Below are 21629 nucleotides of genomic sequence, written 5' to 3' on the forward strand. Positions count from 1 at the left end.
TCCAACCACTACCTGGTTGGACACATGTATAACCCGGCGAGTCACGCAAGTTGTACCCCGAGGGGACCAGAAACCACCAACATCAAGACCACCTCACCGGACGGGGCTTTCCCCATGCATGACTTACAGCGGACCTCCGACAACTGATATGAACTCTAACACTGACCGTGAAAACTTCCAGCTATGCTGGCGCCATTGGCGATCTGTACCTCACTCTCTTGTGAGGTGCCTCTTTTTTCTCCTTCCTTGACGCGGGGAGGAGCCGGTGTTGCTGTCCTCTCCCATTCCCGCCACCTCACTGTGTTTGCTGGGTGAGGCATGTGCCTATCTCACTGATACTCTAGGGCCGTCTTCCCTATTATCCCCTGAGGGCTGATGACCCTCCTATGTGTGAGTTCTGCGGCACAATCTTAACAACCAGACACATTTTAATTGACTGTACCAGTTTTAGTAATGCTCGTTTTACCGCTTTTAACCATCTGACTGAGCCGTATACACTCAGTCAGATTTTATCCGACAATGACCATGTGTCTGCTATTTTTAATTTCCTAAAATTAGTAAACCTTTTTACTCATATTTAAAAATCTTATTATTTGAAGACACTATGTTACTGTTTATACTTGTTTTTATAATCTGACGTAGTGACCTAATTCAGTAGGTCACTGAAATTATTTACTTTTTATGACAAGGGCTTGGCGCATAATAGCCATAGTCGCTGATGCGCCAATAAAACTCAATCAATCAATCAATCAAACCCTATTATCCCCATACTTGTCTCTCACCCCCCCCCCACAGTCTTCAGTCTTCCTTTCCTCTCTACCTATCTCACAACTAGCGTTTGACCCTTGTCAAAATTACACATGTCCCACACTCAAAATTTTTACGTATCTTCTTACGTATTTTGACGTATCTTCCGCCTCCCCCCCCCTTTTTTTTTAGGTGAAATCTCAGGAATTTAGATATTTACTCTGGACCTGCCAGAGTAAATATCTAAATTCCTGATGTACCTAGTCTGCTTCCACAGGGCATAATGTGTGCAACGTTGGGTTCCGTTAGGGGCCCAACGGCTAAAAGGCCAGATGAACAACAGTACAAAGCATTACGCACTACAATATCCATGCACTTTTAAACCTTTGGCCTCTACAGTGTTCTTTATCACACCACAATGTATACTACGCGGAGGTGTGGGGAACCCCTGGTGCCGTTAGACTCTAAACACCTATACACTATATACCCCATCAGGTCCTTCCTTTCCCCATTGCACGGGTTTCGTGCTGACGAATTGACCGACGCTATTCGAGTATATACTGCGCCGGTTGGTGACTTCACTCTTAGTGCTGTAGGGTGCATCCACTCGCGGAAAGAGAGGTGGGGGTGGTCATAATGTTTTGGCTCATGAGTGTACATTATCAAAACCGTTCTGAAATATGTTCATGATATTGGCCTCGAGTTTTGCATCTACAAAGACAAATAATATACTCCTTGAAGATTCTTGACCAGAATCAAGTTTATAATATTAACTAGAATTTAATGAGCTAACTTTTAATTAAATAATTGATGCGTTTGCACCAATGAATAACAGGTTTTGTAAATCAGTTTAATGTATGTTTTTATTACTTCGGGGTACACATGATGAAATCCAGACATAAATGTTTTTTTTTCCCCCAACTATTCCTTGATTCTTTTCGCAGAAAAATTTAACGAAGTAATATAAATGCCATGTATAAATTTAAAAATATATATATTTCGAGAAGGAGAACTTACTGATTAAATAAACTAACCAGTGAACGGTAAAGTCTAACCTTATTTTTGACTTCTAATGACTAACTTGCTTGGCATGCTTGGAGCACAAATATCACAGAATGGCATACCTTCCTGAAAACTAAAATGACTGTTTTGCATGTGTGCCGTTGAAGTAACTAAATGTGTAATCATGGTAGTAGTGATAGAAAGTGTGTGTGTGTGTGTGTGTGTTACCTTGAAACATCTATGTAACAACTACGCAAATTTTGGTTTCAATCTGGCAGTTCATTTATTTTCCCTTTGCAGTGCTGAATAAAGTGAAATATCACAATGGAAAAAGTAGAATACAGACTAGTGATTCAGTTCCTCTTTCTGAAAAGGAAAACATCCAAAACAATTCATGAAGAATTAGTCGTTGTTTATGGAGACTGCCCAGGTTACAGTGTTGTTGAACATTGATATGAACAATCCAAATGTGGAAGAACCTTAGTCTGTGAAGAAATCTTGGAAGATCGCCGTATTAGCGTCAAAGAACTAGCTGCAGAGCTCCAAATTAGTGTAGGGTCTATGGAGAACATCAGTCATCAACAGTCGCATATGAGTGAAATGTCTGCTGGATGGGTTCCCAGATTTCTGACCTCTTACCAGAAGGAAGAAGGGCACACAATGTGCACGTGAAATGTTGTCAATGTGCTAGCAAAAGCAAGAGGAGATTTTGCACGACTTTCGTGCAAAAATTTGCACGAAATTTTTGGATCCATCACTATGATCCCGAAACTGAACAAATGTCTAAACAATGGAAGCATGCAGAACCCCCCCCCCCCCAATGGCAAAGGCAGCCGTGTGCTGCCAAGGTGATGCTGTCAGTTTTTTGGGATCAGCATGGTGAAATACTAACAGATGACCTTCAAAAGGGTTGTACTGTGATGGCAAGTATTATTCCAACTTCCTCATAAAGCTATGGTGCTATAAAAGGAAAAAAGACGAGGAAAGCTGTCAAAAGGTATGCTCCTGTTCCTAGCCACTGAAATCTGAGGAAAGTAGGTTGCAGGACCACCCAGAGTACTTTACAAAATACTAGTAACACCCGGCCGGCCTCCCCGTTGGCGAGGTATGGTAACGTCGGGTCCAGTCTGGGGCCCGGCGGCTAACAGGCTGGAAGAGCAGGGGCACAACTCATTACACAGTACAAATCCCACACACTTTTCAAATCTCTGGCTTGTCCGATTCAACGAACACAGGCGGAGATGGGAGAAACCCCAGGTACCGCTAGAACCCAAACATACCTCATACCTCCACGATAATGCCCCTGCACATTACTCACATGTTGCAGTTAGGTGTGCCCACGTTTAAAATGTTTAGGATTTTAAATATTTCCGCGTCCTGCTCCCGACCTTGGATTTGTTTCTCTTGGAAGTCCTTTCTTCGCGGAAAACATTTTGCTGATGCTGGTGAATTAATTTCTGCTGCCAGTGTAATACATGGCGTTTGTTTCAATCTTCTATCACAACTACTTCTGGATAAATACAAATCTCTTTTTGAACTCTTCCCCCCCCCTGTATTCATCCCTCACGTTTATAACATGCATTCTCAAATATTTTTGAATACAATCGATTTTTCAAAAACATTTATTACCATATTAAATCATCACCAGAATTCACTATTTTAAATTTTCATTCAACGGCTCACTGTACTGAGTTATTCAGATCGTGGGTTGTAACGGTCAATAATTCATCAGCAAAACTCGAATATTAAATTTTGACTGCATATCTTAATAATATTTTAAGTTGTTCACGGTGCACTGGTTGGAAATATCTGATTATATATACTAGTAATAGTTGTTTATTATGTCTTACACGTATTTAAGTCAGATTTATTAGCTTGTTTGCACAGTCATGTCATCTACCATTAACCCAACTATGAATATTTTTTTCAAAATTTTACACATATTTCCTTGCGTTCTGGAAAGTTATATTCTTGTACAGTTTTTATTTGCAGTATCTTTACTTATGACATATATTTACCCCAAATTCGATTTTTCACATTTCTATGCAGCTTGAAAGTGGTTTTCTCAGGCCGGCTGCTAGATTGTCTACCTGACCGAACCTATTGAAAACTCTTCAAGAGGGGATCCGGGATCAGTTAATGTATAATCTCGGTGCATCTACCGAGATTATACATTAGCTCTACCGAGGCCACTTTATGTCAAGGAGCTGGATATATTCTTACCGTGTGTACACCATATCCAAAATTTTCATTAATTCATACGTACCCTCTCCTCTACTTTTAGCTTACCTGCTCAATGCATAATAAATAATCAAGCAAACAGAACAAACTTATCTGTGGAAAGATCTAAACCTCCCAAAAAATTACTCATTCATTTCACAAATACTGTATATGTGGTTTCAGTTCTAATCTCAGTGATGTCCATTTCCACCTGCAGTCTGCCAAGTTCCATTTAGTTTATCTGACAGAATCTCAGTTATCGGTTACCGCAACCATTATTCATCTGAGTCTAATTATTCATTCTATGGTTCCTTTCGCTTTAGAGGTGGTTCTTGTGCATATGTCCGCTCTGATATTTCCTGTCAGAAACAGTAATTTTGAATCTCCTGTTTTTGAGTTTCTCTTGCTTAAAATCTCTCTACGCCATTCTGTCAGATTCATCTGTTACCTCTATTGGTATCCCAACTCCATTAATCATTTGCAACTGTTTTACTTCCTCTCTTTGAAACTCGACTTTTTCCAGTTGAACTTTCCCACCAGTGACGTAATTTTTCTTCGTGATTTTAATGCTGGGTAATCGCAAATTGTTGTGATTACTCGACATCTGGACCTCAACGCTCAATTAGTTTATATCCAAATATCCAGCTTCGTATTCTGCTTAAATTAAAGCTCGAAACTATTGTAAAATTAATAATCAATACAAACTTGATTTCGAATAGACTTAGAGTAGAAAACTTACTTCTTATCCAAATGGTAGTCAAGCATTCTGATCTCTTGCCAAAGCTGTTGGCCGCAACTTCTGTATATCTGTACTTCCACCTATATTACAACGCTCAGCTAAAGATAAAACTCACTTACTATAATGTACATCCTACCTTTCTTCTAACTGTTGTGTCGATGATGTTAACAAATCAGGCCTTATCATACCCAACACACTCCATTTAATGCCATTCATGGACTTCCGACAGAAGGATGTTAGAAAAATTCTGAATAATCTTGATGCTAAGAAAGCCTGAGATCCTTATTGCGTTTCTCCATTTGTTCTTAAAGGGTGACAAATCCTTCCCTTACATTTATCGCTCCATCGCTGTTCCATATGCCCTTCCAAAGTAATTGAGAAACCCATCAACTACTAACTCTTAAACTATCTCGAAACATTCAATCTGCTCAGTGGTCGCCAATATAGATTCCATCGATGTCAATCGACCGACCGGTGATATATGTATTAGCTTATGTTACTCATCTTTAGACAAATTCGATGGAAAGGGTTGGCGAAACTTATTCAGTTTCTCTTGTCATTTCCAAAAGAAGTTTGGCATCAAAGTCTTCTAAACACGCTCCCGTGTTATGGATTGTCAACTGTCCTCCTTGCCCTTTTAATGCTGGTGATGGTATGTTTGATGGTTCTCCTCCTTTTGACATTTCAACAAGTACTGGTGTACCCTATAGTTCAGTTTTCTTTCTCCCACTTTTATTCGCTTGTGGATTAGTTGAGCTTCTTCCAGTAATTGGAAATTCTGTTCATAGTTTTTCCGATGATGATAGCATCCTACATCCCAGTTTGAGAAACCTTGCTGTGCATAAAGAGCCCAAACTTTTTGATTATCCACTACGAATTCCTTGAATGCTGATATCCAGGTAACTCTACTTGGAGCGAAGGAAACTTACAGTGTCTTAGTTAACTTTGGTCTTAAAACTCAGTTCCGTCGTATTTCTCCCAAAAAAAAAAAAAAAATAATAATAATAATAAATAAGTCGACTGCATCCTCTAGAGAAAAAAACTCGACTGCATCCTCTAGATAAAAAAACTCGACTGCATCCTCTACAGAAAAAAAAACTAGGTTTTCTCTTTCGCTCTCTGCGTTACCTTTTTCTAAACAACTACTTACTCTGAAAATCTGAAATCCGCCCTACCATTGAATATTGATCCCACATATGGGATTGTGCTCCCAAAATCTCTCTCTTTCAAAGTTTTTGATTCCATTCAAAAGAGAGCCGGTCATATAATGACCCTTCTCTTACGAAGTCTCTCCACTCTGTGTTCCATTGACGTTCACTGCTCTATGCCTTTTCTATAGCTACTTCCATGGGCACTGTTCTTCTGAATTGGCGTCTATAATTTCGCCGCTGTCTTCCAAATCAGTCCGAACACTTTCCTTAACCAGTCAACATCCATTCACTGTCCAACTCCAAACTCAGAGCCTGTAAGAGTTTGTAAGAGAGATTGTAATTTCCAGAAAATTACAATCTCCAGAAATTCAAATATAATCTCAACAAGTACCTTCCGTCTTCTCGACCTTTAACCCTTGCACTTTACTGTACTAAACACTGTAGGTTCTAATACCTCTCGCATTTTTAGGGTTTTCACAAAAAAAAAAAAAAACCTTGAAAAAACCATATTGATTTCATATTAACATACAGTTCTTTAAAAAAATACTAATTCGATCTTTTTTATTATTATTATTTCGGGTTTATATATTACTTCTCATTTGATTGTGAGGTTATGAAGAAAAGCAACTTAACTAACATGAATAGAAGGTAAAGAAGGTTACGATGAAATATTTAGAACAGTTAGAAAACAGGGAAACTTGTGAAAATGATAAAACTTCCTTAGATGAAGGTTATAAAGATATCACCTTGTAGTCCATCTTTATCCGTTCCTGTTCATCTGCTTTGACTGTTTCTGTCTTTCCTTATTTTTCGCATATCAGCTACTTAAGTCATAATACTATTTGGTATATTACTGTACTTCTGTACAAGAGTACAGGCATAATACAAGACAAACCATGTGAAGCATTCTGTATATGCTCACTGGCCGATCTGAATGTTGGGCAACTTGAAATACCCGGAATTATTGATTAGGGAATCCAACTGTCTCCCGCTGATGTCGCCTAATCGCAACTTTTCGAAAAGCCCTTTAAGAATTCCTGCAGTTTTTGACGAGATTCGGACCTATTTTTCTTCGAACAAGTAACAAAATTTCAGTATTTCTCTCCGAACAAACCGCTAAATCAGCAGCCTCAATTTTTCCATTTGTTCTAATATTAAACTGTAATATCGATAAAAAAAAGTAGCAGTTTTATTGGTTATCGATTTTTCTTACAAATTAGCGTCATTGATATGCAAAATTGCAAAATTAAGATTACTTAATTCATCCAGTGCTCTGTCACTCGCAGTAGAAATTAGTATGTAGACATTATAAATCAGTGTCAAGCGTATCCATAATTTAGAAAGCAATTATTAATTGGACACTGAATGATTAAGGTTTAAGATGAAAGTGCACAAGTTATCGTCAGGCAATCAGACTGCGGGATGATCAAACTATAAGTTTATGCAGACTTAGAATGAAAATTGTCCATCAAATCAATTCATTGCTACCAACTTAAAGCGATATTCCACTCTACGTTGTTCGGTTTTCGCGATTAATTATGAGTGTGCATGTTTCCACCATTAATATTATTATAGATTAAATCCAGTCTTTTTATCCACCTCATAAAAATATACCTTAACGAGATTTTTTTAGCACTGATAATCTACAAATATTTTAAACTGCCTCTTTTTTTTTTTTTTTTTTTTACGTGGTAATGTTTTATATCTGTCAGTGTATGATGGTAGAACTGGTGATTCCAGAGGAACACATTCTGTTCTTTTCCAAAGTTTTATCACGACCTTAGATCGAATAATATCGAGTAGTAATATCGAGTAGAATAAACGCCATATTTTTATCATGGAGTACGAGTACTTCTATTGTCTATATTGCCACAAATTGATAGCCAGAATAATTTTGCAATAAAGATATTTTGAAAGGAAATAATTCAGTTTTTTATGGACTATTTTTCTTACTTGCTGTCGAAGAAGTTTCGAAAATTTATGTATAGTTCTGAAAATTAACATACTTCTGACTATGATCGTATACATCATGAAATAGTTGCTCTCTAAGGAGATCTCAAAGAAAATTTTCTCTTGTCATATTTTTGTTATCTGCATCATAGCCTATCATTACTCCATGGGGTTTTATATTTATATTGGTATACGATCTCCTTCTGGCACTTTCCCAATACATAAAGTGGAGAAAAAAACGTAAATAAATAGCCATATTCTCTCTCTCTCATCGCATTTCTAGTACATTCTTGTGTGGTCCATCGAGAACCCACTACCACAGCTATTTTTCGAAGCACCAGTCTAGTAAATCTGCAATTCTTTGATACCCAGTTTCCTTTCCCTCCCACTTCCTCCCCTCCCTCTTCCATCCCCTTCTTTCTCACTAAGGAAAAAGTACTATAAAGCTTCTGGTTTCTAGATTTCCCTCCTCTGCGAGTAAGAATGTTGCTCTGTCTGAAGAAATAAGAAAAGGTTTTCCCAACTGACTCTGCCAATGCCTAGCTGTGTTCGTGCTCCGCATCTTTTCTTCTAAATCTGTCTGGAGACCAGCCGTTGTATTGGAGTGATAGAGCCTGATCACTGTTGCCGTAGCCCATCTCTTACAAAAACATTTCTCCGATCTGCCTTAGATTAAACAGCATGACCAGATCTGAGAAACGAGACATATAGAAAGAAAAATATTACTCTTTGCGTCCCTTCGTATAGCACATCCCCCCTCCACTTTTGTGAATGACTTCTAATGACAAAAACTGTTCAATGAAAAGCTGGAAAGATAGGGATGCTTGTGTTAGATGGATTAATAATAATAATAAAAACACATTAAGTGAATCACTTGTAATCTCATAAACCTGACAGAATGGATTGTAATCACTTGTCTCATAAGCATACAACAAAATAGTATTGTAATATAATTAAAAAGAATTTAATTTACATTATTTTACACAGTATGTGTGTATCTGGCAGTATTTTTCACAGAAACCTTTAGAATACGTGTTAGAGTTCTTTTGAGTTTTTTGATCTTAGCGACAGATAAAATAAAGATTTAATTGAAATTTTAACCTTCACTTTCATCATAGAAATTTGGCAGCAAACTTTCCGAGTGTAGCCTTACCGTTTTTATTGTTCGTCCATTTTCACAATAATCTAGTACACACACATATCTGACCCTGGTCTCTTGTTCATTTTATAATCAAAAAGAAAGAAAGCTTATGTAGCATCAGCCAAAAAAAAAAAAAAAAACATTTCACACATCCAATCCCTCTAAACGGTTATTCAGTTCCTCCCTGAATTTATTTACGCTATCAACTTCCACAACAACAGATAGAAGTTTGTTCCAGCAATCAACTACCCGCTGGCTAAAGGCAAACTTCTGCACATCTATTCTACAACTGTCTTTCCTCACTTTGAATTTATGTCCCCTGATATTCGTAATCTGAGCAAGAGGAAGAAACCCAGCAGAATTGAGTCTGCTCAACCCATTCAAGACCTTATACACCTCAATCAGATCATGAGTGCCTAATCTCCAGACGCTGCAGTTTGTAGAACTTAGCCTTTCTTGGAAAGAGCACCCTTTTGTTGCCCTCACCAATCTTGTTGCCATTCTCTGTACTCGCTCGGGCACCTCTAGATCCTTCCTGAAATGGGACCTCCAGACCTGTGCGCAGTACTCAAGGCGTGACCCGATCATTGCCGTATACAAAGGGACAATCACTTCCTTTACCTTCTAGCAAAATTCCTGTATATCATTGAGATGATCTGCTCTGGCAGCCTATTAACACTGCTCAGAAAATTTAATATCTGACTGCACAATTACTCTCAGGTCTTTTTAATTTTCTACCACCCTTAGTGTAGTACTACACAGTTGGTACGTTTCTTTGTATGAAGTACTTTGCATGTGTCAATGTTAAACTTCAGTTGCCACTTCTCAGCCCTCTCCCCATATTTTCTAGATTCTGTTGCAGTAACACACTGCCATTACTGTCATTAACAACCCTGCCAACCTGTATTTATTATGACGACATCACTTTAAATTGACTTTACTGTCCACGTAATTCATTGTACTCGTCCCCCTAAATTTGTGTGATTAAAAAAAAAGCATCGGTTGCCGTATTCGTCATGCGATTATTAAAAAATTCGAAAAATGAAATTTGAGTTTGTCTTAAATTTACTACTTTATTAAGTTTCAAAAAGACGCCTCTTTTTTTTTTTTTTTTTTGTGAGTTAAAAACAACGATCTCTTCAAGAGATAAATTTTAGTTAGTAACTAAAGCGATGACATGATAATGTGAACATCTTGGCAAAAGCACATAAACTTGAGTATAATACTCAAGTTTCTCTTTCTCCTATAACTCATAGTTCAAAGGAGCTGGAATACCTTAATGTTTTTAGAGTCCACAGAATTGCCATTAGTACAGAAATGAGATTTTCGCTCTCTCTCTGGCCTTCTGGGATGGGAATTGTTCAGAAATTTTCTGATCATGAAGGTTCAGAAAAAAACTTAATTAATAAAATAATAATAATAAAAAGCACCAAAAACCCGTATTCGGAAAAACCTAAAATGGCAGCATCTTTCTTGTCTCGTGGAAATTCGGCTGTCTAATTCTGTGTTTCGAAGTATTCCTTTTGCCCATTCAACCAGTACCGCTACTAATGACAGTCCTCCATCGAAACTATTCTTTCAATTCAGGTCCCTCTTTCTATATATAATTCATAGTTCGGAGGAGCTGGAATACCTTAATGTTTTCAGAGTCCAAAGAATGCCCATTAGTCCCGAACTTAAGATTGTCTCTTTCTTTCTCTCAGTTTTTTAAACCAACTGCTCTTTTCTTTGTTGGCATTTCTTTCCACGCTCTCCCTTCCTTGCATTTAATTCTTGCAGTTTATCCCCATTTTCTCTTTCTCTCTCCTTTCTTCCCTCCTTCTTTTTTTATGCTTTAATTAAACAAATTTCGACTTTTGTCTCCGTATTTTGTCAAAGCTTGCCCAGTATTTCGCTGACTCTGTGCTTGTCGCTCCGGAAAGGAATTTATCCGGGAGTCATTAAGGAGACGCAGATGTGCTCGGTAGAAATAATTGTGCAACAAACGATGCAGTAATGAACACGAAACGAATGAATGTGTTTGCACTGAAAGAACGGAAGCGTTTCCTCTCTGAAAAAGCTTAATGTTTTGTGCTTTCCCTCTCTTCAGACAGGTAGAGTGGAAAGTAAGAACGGTGTACTTTCTCTTTAATTAATCGTTATCTTCGATTCGTTTCACTTTGGTTGCGTGCTGTCCTCTCTGTTGATTCGCATTAAATGTTTTATGTCATCGGTAGCCGAGGTTCAATCAGCCTTGCGTCGTTGTGGGAGCTCATTTTCAAAGTAATTGTTTAGCTGTTGCTCCCAGTTTTGTTCTCTGTTGGGATTTACCAAACGATCAGAGGGCCTCATGCTGACAGCTCTCTCTCAGTTACTCTCGCTCGATGGTGATACGGTTTACCACCGGAAAAATCCATTTTTCTATTCCATAACACATACACCGACGTCAGGAACCTGCCCAATTTACTGTACAAACAAAAACTTTTCCCCACACCTTAACATACAGTTTTTCCTGTTTCATTCCTTTTCCCTTTATTTCGCTATTTAGCTACGTGGATAAAAGACATAATCGTAACGTGCCTCGAGATATAAAAATTGTCTTCTCCTAGTTTCTAGCCCTGATATTCACCACTCCCTCTGTAATAAGGGAATTCATGTGATACACGAATTTCATAACTTCTCTTAACTGCACTGCACTTAACTGTCGATTTGTACTTAAAACAGCCCTTCTCATAAATGTTCGCGAATGCGATCTTGAGAGTCTTATTCATGTCCTTCATGTCAGTATAGCGCATTCGTTTGGAGAGAATTGGATTCGAGTCCCGTTACGAACTGAAGGAAATTCCAAAGCCTCTTCAGTCAGGGTTGTTAGCTGACCAGAAGGAGAGATTAGGGTTTTTTCCCTGTGAGTTATTTCGAGATTTTTAGCCAGCAAAACATGCAAATCTGCTCGTGAACAAAGAATTATACAGGCATAATTCATAGTAATTCAATATTGCAGACCTAAGTTGCAGATGAACCATAAATCTAATGACAACAACGCTTTTCATCGAAACAGTTCTCTGTTTCTGGCTAGTAATGAAGAAATGAACCTGTTGTTTCCCAATAGTAACGACGTTTTCGAGCAGGACTCTAAAACGTCATCACTGTTGGGGAACAACCGGAACAACTGACGGGTATCTGATTGGTTTGCAGAAAGTGCATCGTCAGATGTCGTTACACGTGTATCAGGAGTCCCATGGATTCCCTATCTAACATCATCACCAGTCCATGACAGTTTACTGATACCATTATACTGTCGTCTAGTAGCTTTAGCTGCCTTGGCGCTTAATCTAAAACAACCCAGTGAACGATTTTCCTGAAATTGTATTAAATGGTTGCAATAATCCTACGGTTTTTATATTCTTATCTCCAATTATAAAGTTCTTTTTTAAAGATTTCTTTGGTTATATTCAACTGATATTCATAACGGGGGTGTTCAGATTGTTTCTTAATAATGTAATGGGTCAATACGTGCGTTATCTAGCTTGCTTAAATCTATGTTCATTGTTTACTTAATCGACTTAGAATACTAATGGATATTTCTGGATATTTCGCTAGAAAACCTCATAGCTTTTGGTTGTGAAGCTCCTTAATCCACGTTGAAGATCAAGGGATTTCCTCTGTTCTTTTTTTTTTTTTTTTTACTCTAACAGCGTTACCTTCTTTAGTTGACTCCCATCTTAAATATTAGCTCAACATTTTCACTTGTTGGAAGTCCTATTTTTTCTAAAAATTGTATAAAAAATATCTTTGTAGTATTTCATTTTGAGTAGCCTCTCTTATCTAAACTTGGAAAAGTAAATACATTTATAAAGAAAAAATAAATTACTTTCCAACATGTTCCTGGAGTGGTTCCAATTCAAGCGATTGCTTACATATTTATGATTCCTTTTATAGTAAAAATGTCACAAATTATAGGTATTTTTTTCTAATCGTTGCCGTGTGATTACACACGTACTAAGTTTCTTTATAAAAATATTTGCCAGCTGAGAGCTCGTAGTTTACTTGCCCTAAATCTCGCAGATATACCATTCCGCTTAGTTCTTTTGGATTCATAATAACGCTTTCAAGTGCTTACGAAATCACCGAAGACCATAATGGGTTATTATATGGTTTTCAGTATGCTAATGGTTTAAAATTAGACAAATTAACCAACCGGTTATTCGCCCATCTTTATATTAACACTTATAATTGCCATCATAAGCGAAAAGGAAAATTATGGGTACGTCTTTTAAGGCGTATTCTCATGTACATAAAATTTAGATTTCTTTACATTTCAGGCGCGCTAGCAAATAGTAATAATTCATGATTGATAACAGAATTAATCATTGCCATGAAAATTTATTACAAAGATTCCTAAAATATTCTTGGTAAGCATTCAGTTTTGAAATGGATCACGGCTCTTGTTCCTAATTTATAGTAATATTTCTGTAGGGGAGTCATTACATTACTTATTGTGGAGGGAATGCTGTGAAATCGAAATTGAATTTAGAACTGTCCCAAGGACCACCAGAATATATGTTGAAAATTTGGCGGTAGCAATCCACATTTTTCTTGTCGATTAATGCGAAAACATACTTGCATTTATGCCAATTTTTGTGGAGGAAAAGGTAAGGAGGGCTGTGAACTCTTAACTGGACCTGAAGTTTTCCCAATGACCTACAGAACATAGATTGAAAGTTTGGCCTTGAGCCGACTTTTCGTTAAAGGATAATTCGCGAAATATACTTTCATTTATATGAATAGATTTCTGTAGTCGGGATGGGGGATGGCGGTCAGGAAAGAGTCTAATTGATCTTAAAAACTTTCCTCAGTGAAATTGTGATATCGATTGAACTTTCTCTTATTAAGTAATGTATAAAAATCCGATAACATTCTCCCATTATAAGTTAAGTAATGTATGCAATGCGTTACATTTCATGTGCATTCCAATTTTTTTTTTTTTCTCGAAATTAATTTAATTTTTTTCTCTTCTTTTTTTTTTTTTTTTTCTGAGTAACTGAAGTGAAAAGTAAATACTGTATAGTTACTTTTCATTTAATATTTATAGATTAAATACTCATTTAACCTATGAGTTCATTTTTTTTTTCATACAAATTGTATGGAAATAACAGAAAGAAATAATAATTGCCAGATTTCGATTTGTCGGGTTTTAACGAAATTTCGGATGGCTCAAAAAATCTTTCTACATGAACCACTCTAAATCCAGTTTTCAACTCAAAATGTGGATATGCCCATCAGAATGTTGTGCGTATCCGCATTTGGAGAAAGCAACATGAGGCCATGACACTTGGAGGCGGTGGTGTTACTGTTTGGGGACTGATTTCGTGGCATGCCCTGGATTCTCTGATCACAGTTAATGGGAAACCGTTAAAATGGGCCCAATGGGAAACCCTACTTTTCTATCGTCGCCGACTAGTAACACCCCTTCTTGATGACAGTTTGTCCAACAACTCCAACCATCTCTCAATAAGACAACTCACCATTCCACAAGTCCCGGCAGGTTGTTAACTGGTTTCAGGAACATGGCAGTGAATTCTCCGTCTCCCATGGCCGCCCAATCGCTCGATCTCAACCCAGTTGAGCATGTTTGGAACCTACTGGAAAAGGACATTCGATGCTACTGCCATCCACCGACAATTTGCGGGCATTATTGTGAAATGCGCTACCGGCAAACACAGTGACATAGACCGCATAGATTCCACCTTGTGGAGTCTGTCTATGCCACGACATATACAAAGTGTGTGTGTGTGTGTAACGGCAGTTTCAACTCTTTTCAAAATTTCATGACTGAATCCTGAAATTACAATATTCATATGTGTATGTTTCATTTGGCGATAAGTTAACCCATTTTCCCATTACTTGAACATGCTGTGGTTAAATCTTTGTAAACATTTATCAGTACAGTATAGAATATTTTATGTCCCCTAACATAAAATATTCTATACTGTACTGATAAATATTCTATAATAATTATGAAATAACGTTATTTCATAATCGAACACAATGGGTACGATACCTCACTAGTTCAAAATATGGTCCGATTGTATGTCAGACCATTTCGAACGAAATTATTAAAAATATATATATATTGAGTTTTCAAAGCATCAAGCTATTTAATGAAACCAGAAGAGGATACTTTCTTTACTCCCAATTTTTCCATCTTCCATTTTAAGAAAATTAAGGAAAAATATTTTTCTACTTAGGTTTCCCCGCGATTATCCAACTCCAGATTTCTTCCCCTCCATTTTGATAGTAACTTTAAATTCCTTCTTGCATGTCTTCATTTGAAAGTTTTCATATAATTATATCTTCGCCTGATCAAGGATCCAATTTCTATTTCATTTACTCTCTCTCTCTGTCTCCTGTAAATTAGCAATTACCCAAAACTATTATATTTATTCAGGGGTTTATAATTATATCTCTCATTGTAAATAAATAAAGAACTTTTTTTATTTATTTATTTTACAAATCATGAATATTTCTTGTTTGCACCTGAAAACCTTGGATGATTCGTTGAATTTGACTGTACCGGTTTATCCGATAAGTCCTACGCTGTCACAATCGAGTAAGAGCAAATTGGAAGTCGCTTTTATCTACGCCAAAGCTATATTAAACTTTTCCGCTTTTTGTTTTTCCTATTGAAGTATGGCCAGTATTGCGTGCACATATTAGCCACGAGACCACCACATTGTCACGCAAATGAAAAATTTTTCTCGGTGATGCTTCTAACTCTAATATTGCATGATATATTGATTATACATATTTAAAACTGCAGGTAGAACTTTTTCCTATCGCTATGCTCACGTTTGCCATATTTTTTTAATAACTTTCCGACTTTTCAGTTCTCTTTTAAGAGGATAAGCTGATTACGGTAATGCACTTAGCTTGACAGACGTTACTTATAATATCATTATTAACATTTCTTCTACTCCATCTTCAAAGATTAGGCCCATAAGTCCCATCAATTCTGATTTATCCAACGCATTATAAATACGTTAAACAGATCGAAACTGATGGAAACAATGTTATGTAATCCTTCGAATAGGTTGTCATTTTGAGATGATTAAAAATCACCTGGAATATATGTCAATAGGAAGCAACATTTTTTATTATTACTCAGTATTAAAATATGTTCTAGTTTATTTATTTATTTACAAACTTCTCACCCACAGGGCACGCAGACTTTAGATAATGGTGAAATCGCGGAGAATTCAATACAAAACAGTCACTAGTATTAAAATATGTATATACAAAATGTGGATTAACAAAACAGAGTAAAGAGCAGTTTCTTATAAATAGACTGTTTAAGTGTAAAATCAATATTGTGATTATTCAATACCTGAAGGAAACCGAACTGAGGACTTCCAAGTAAGTGTTGAGTCTAGGGACAGGCAGTGAGAAATTAGTTTTATAACGAGAAAGAATTCAAGTGGGGGTGTAGTGAAAGGTATTTGTTCAAGAAGAATAGATGGAGAATCGACAATAGAGTTTAAGATATTTTAGACAAAAAGAGACCCATGGAGTTGTCATCTAGAGAGAAGAGTAAGGATTCTTAAGCAACGACAAAGAGTGCCATAGTTTCGACAGTGAAAGGCAAAGATTTCGTAAGTATAAGAATTTAATTTGAATTCTCTCAAGTCAGAAAGAAATTTCTGTTGTGGGGACCAAATAATATCACAATAATCAAAAATGGGAAGTATAAGCTACTTGTAGACAAAAATTATAACTTTGTCACTCTTGAAAATCGAAGTAGAACGTTTAATTAATCCAAGAAGTTTGAGATATTACACGATCCACATGGGAAGAGGGATGAAGGTCAGATCGAAATAGAACACCTAAGTCCCTGAATGTATCAGTACTTGCAGTTAAAGAGTTTCCAATATAATAATCAGTAAAGACTGAGGGTCTAACTGCACGATTCTAGCGAAAGCGACATAATTTACATTTCGGTGGGTTTAGAAACAAGTTATTTTTATAGAGGCAGAGTGAGAGGGAATAAAGACAGGACTGGAATTCATCACTGTCAGTTGAAGAATAAATAACTTTGTAAAGTTTAATATCATCGGCATAGAGTTGTCACTCAACATTAACGGACGGAAATAAAGTTGACAGATCATTAATGCGAACAATAAAGAAGAGCAGACCTAAGGGGGTGAGCCGTGAGGAACACCTTGCCAAACATTAAACGGAGTTGATGAAGTACCATCGATTACTACCGATAGTTTACGATATCTAAGCAGTGAATCAAGCAAATCCAGTAAAGGGGACCTTAAGATGGAAGCTTGAAGAGCAGAAGATCGATGTGGACAGAGTCAGATGCATGTGAAATATCAAGGAAAAGCGAATCAATTTGATTTCCTTTGTCCAAATTAGTTTGTAGTTAATGAGAGAACAAAATTGACCAGGGTCACCCGAATGGATAAAAAACGGTCTTTAATTCATTCTGAAATCACTCATTTCAAATTGCATCAAAATTGAATTTTCGTGTTAATAAGTGAAAAGTAAAGTTAAAACTTAAACACAAAAGTTAGCATATTAACATGAAAATTAACGATAAATTTATTTAATATACTGTAGTAAGTAAATTCTATAGATCAGTAAGTTATATCTATGTACTTTCAAAACGATTATTTGGTAATGCGCCTGCGCGTGAACAAATAATACGAAATAGCGGCAGCAAACAGCATTACTGGAGCTACAAAGTACAATATATGGATAGCCTGTGTAGATATGTATGAAAATAAAAATAGAGATAATAATTGCCGGATTTTAATGAAATATGGGAAAGTCGATAAATCGTTCTAAGAAAGAGCCAGATATAAAATTTAATGAAAATCCATCCACTGAGAGTTGGAGTTATTACATGCGAACGGACGGACAAATAAATAATAATTGCAAGATTTCTACTGTTATAATTTTAATGAAATTTGGGATAACTAGAGAAATCCTTCTGAGTCAAATATAAAATTTTAAGAAAATGTCACGGAGTCAAGTTGCGGAGAAACAGACCATGGTAACGCCAGTAGACGCTTTGCACATATATGCTAACGCTTCTAAAAGTGAATTTGAAACTGCTTGTTTTTTCATCCCTGTGCATTATTTCTTTTTAATCAAAATAAAATTTTAAATTAATCACAGTTTTGTATTAAAAAGTCGTGCCCCATTCCTCTATATTTTATGCTATTTTTGCTCATGAATGTAAAAAGCCTAGAGTGAAGGATGATTCTTTTATGGAATTTTCTAAAAGAACAAATTTGGTTGAGTCCTAAAGTTGGATCGATGAAGTGTCTCTCGTTCTCTCTCAAGAATGCTGCTGCAGAAGCTCTGTTACATTTTTCCTGGTACAGTAGTCTGGTTTCATTCATTTTATTTTCTAACTTAGTGGATAATTCAGATTATTTCAAAATTTTTCATGAATACATAAAATCGAATGAATTCCAAATATCTAAACCGCGCGCAGTACATTCTTTCATGCTTTCTCTAGCTACGGAATATGTTTGTCGTGACATCATTTACAAGTAAATTGTTTTTTGTTTTTTTTCCCCCTTAATTAAGTTTATGAACCCATAGGACCAATGTAAGTCTCTTTCGTTTAGATTAATGTAGCCACGTTCATCAACTGCCTCCAGACTAGTGATTAATCAGACAGAAGCGTAGCTAGCAGTAGAAGCATGTCACAGTTATCAGCGCTCCTTTTGTTACTTTGGCTATTAGGCCTAGCTCCCTTACTGCGTTCCCAGATAGCTTCGTTTTATTGCTTATACTACAATGGAAATGCTATTATTTAATTGGTATTTAGCAAAACAGACACACGCCGATGTTTAGCTTCATTTTACTGACTCGGTAGCGTGTTTCTCGTTATTGATAATAGCGTGTAGCCCTAGTAATATCTACATCTGCATCCCTTTCTCGCCCCCTTTATGACTCGTTGATTGTTGTTGCTTTCCAGGCGCAAAGTTTGATTAGAGCGGTTTGTCGAAGGCACTACGATTAAAAGAGAAAGGGGGAACTCTATTGTCTCCGAAGTGGAGCAGTGGATGGAAAAGTGCTTCTGTACTTTTATTGTTTCAAACATCGACTGTTCATTTCGTTAAGGCTCAGTGGGAGCCATCTTACTTTCTACACGTTATCGCGGTGTGCAAAGCCCATCTGTTACTGTTAGTTTGTCGCGTATTGATTACTGTTGTGACTCCTTTTAGAAGCGTGTCGCCTTCTCGAGGAATATATGAGACCTGTTTTCACTTCATTCCCCCTCCCCCCTTTTTCCCTTTTTGCTCCTAATTCATTACCGCTCATGTTCTGGTCGTTAAGACTTGTTTTCAGCCACAATGACTTGAAATTAATGGATGTTAACACAGGCATCGACAGTAGTTTCAGGAAGAGCTTGTGATCAACTGCCAGGGCATTGAATACATTAATTAACTGCCGCCTGCCGTCTTTTGAATGCCATTTAATGTTCGCCATTACTTATCTCTGTAATTCGCCGTCCCCGTTCTGCTAGTTCTCCCTCCTCTTTTCGGGATTCTTTGATGAGGTTTTTTGCCTTCTTCATTTGAAGTGTCAGGATTCAGTAGCGCAGAGAAGCGGTGCGGTTTTAGAGTATTCGTCACCTTCGTCTGCCAGACCGGTAGATTCATAAGTGTGTAAAATAGAATTAAACACCAATCGACTCTGCAGCAGCAGGTTATTAGAATCTTCAGATACCACTTCATGCATTTGTATTGTCTCGACAAATGATAGGGATGGAATCTTTTCGGGAAATGTTTTGTCTTTAACACGAACCGCTTTAACGCAAGAGTAGTTTCAGTTTTTATTTTATTTTATTTTTCAGTTTTATAATTCCATGGTTATAAACGTATCTGGACCAAAATCTTTTGCTGCATTTCTTTGCACTCCATCTAACAGAAAGTTCTTTTGAAATTCTTATGGAATGTAATGGAAGCTGATCCAGTCTTCTTTTTAGAAATCAAAATAGCCCTGTTCAGCATATTTTACCACATATAGTGTACTGTAAATTTTATTTGTATGGAAATTCTAAATGGGCAAGTGGGGTGGTATTACATTCTAAATAAAGATCATCTTGTTCACGGTTGCAGATCAAGATGAAACAATCATGCTTATCTTTCTGAGACCCTCTCACATATACTCGTCTCAAATTAGCTTGTAAAAACAGGCGTATCTTTCTGAGACCCTCTCACATATACTCGTCTCAAATTAGCTTGTAAAAACAGGCGTTACACAAACATTCTAAATGGGTCGTGCTTTGGGATACACAAGGTAGCAGATCGAAATAGCTTCTCTTGTGATACAAGCCAATGTATCACAAGATATATTGGCTTGTATCAGACTGGATAGCGGTTATTTTAACGGATGTATTGCTCATATCAGTTGATTGTTTTATTTATACAGTTGTTTGTTCATGGATCAGTAGCGAATAACTCAAAGAAATCCTACCCCTACCTCCTCTTTCCACCTGAGATCGGCAAATTACTTTTTATTTTAAAAGGACTTTAGAAATTATTTCGGTCATCAACGGAAATCTAAACGAGTGGTGACAAACGGCGATATATCGTGCCCACTAAGTTTCTAGGTAGGACGGGAGAAAAACCATCCATCCGCCTATCCCACCCACCCACCCGCTCATTCACACATGTACAATAGTGATCATATAAGACAATTAAGCCTACTTTCCAAATCATAAGCGATTTTAAAAGAACTCCAAAAAATAAACGAATATTTCTGAAATATCTGTTTAATAAGGCTACGAATATATTCCTAAAATTCGGAGGAAATACGACGTTGAGAATTTTAATGTATTTATGAAGTAATAAGCATAAAATTGTAACAGTGCACTGCATGAATTCTGAAGTAAAAAAAAAATTGAAAGGCAATGTCCCTCTTAGAAATACAGGCCGAATAATAAAGCACGATAAACATCAACAGAATGCTGAAATAGAGTAATTAAAAAATAAGTTGAGGAGGATTGATAAGATAACAGTGCGTTACACCCGAGATGTCACAGCCGTTGACAGCGAATTTTGGAGGTTATAAACCAGGTATCTGCACGGACGTATTTCCCAGTCTATAACCCCAAAGTCTGCGGCATGTCAATCAATTTTAACAAGATTTGGCTGTGCGACGTGTTTCAGCCAAGTTTTGCAAGACGCAAACTTCGCTAGAACACGTCGAACACTTGCCACTCTCTGATGATCACGGGGGATGGTGAGTTTTCACGTCAAGACCTTCGTTAGTGTACTGCTGCTAACCGCACTTTGTTCCTTCCATCATAACTGGTGACTAATCTTGGATGTATGACCCTTAGATAGAGACTCCCAAGTCCCAAAAAAACATGACAGTCTCGATCAATTTCCATCAAATTCTTTTTATTATTATGATTTATTATTAATTTATTTATTTATCTCTCTCTTTTTTTTCTTTTTTTTTTTTCCTCACTGTTCATTTTGAATTTGTTTCAGATGGTCAAAAAGTGAATGAGGAATACCGAAAAAGTGAATAATGAGGAAACCGTTCTACGGCGATTGTGCGATGCTCTTCGGAGAAAACAGTCAGAAATGTGGTCTTCGGGTTTGGCGCCTGCGTCACGACAATTGAAGTTATTGTCACGGTGCTTGTTTCCCAAGATTTATGACCCCTT

At 36.9% G+C, this 21629-nt stretch overlaps 2 protein-coding genes across 4 annotated transcripts in view; one reads left to right on the top strand and one right to left on the bottom strand.

Annotated features, from left to right (window-relative positions):
• Positions 1 to 21629, top strand: part of LOC150080211 (protein timeless homolog) — a 734420-nt gene that overhangs the window by 473194 nt on the left and 239597 nt on the right. The gene's annotated exons all lie outside the window — the stretch shown is intronic.
• Positions 1 to 21629, bottom strand: part of LOC150080212 (uncharacterized) — a 350995-nt gene that overhangs the window by 262462 nt on the left and 66904 nt on the right. The window lies entirely within an intron of this gene.

This window comes from Mastigoproctus giganteus, chromosome 9, assembly GCF_048544385.1.
Source record: "Mastigoproctus giganteus isolate SK-2022 chromosome 9, ASM4854438v1, whole genome shotgun sequence".
Lineage (NCBI taxonomy): Eukaryota > Metazoa > Arthropoda > Arachnida > Uropygi > Thelyphonidae > Mastigoproctus > Mastigoproctus giganteus.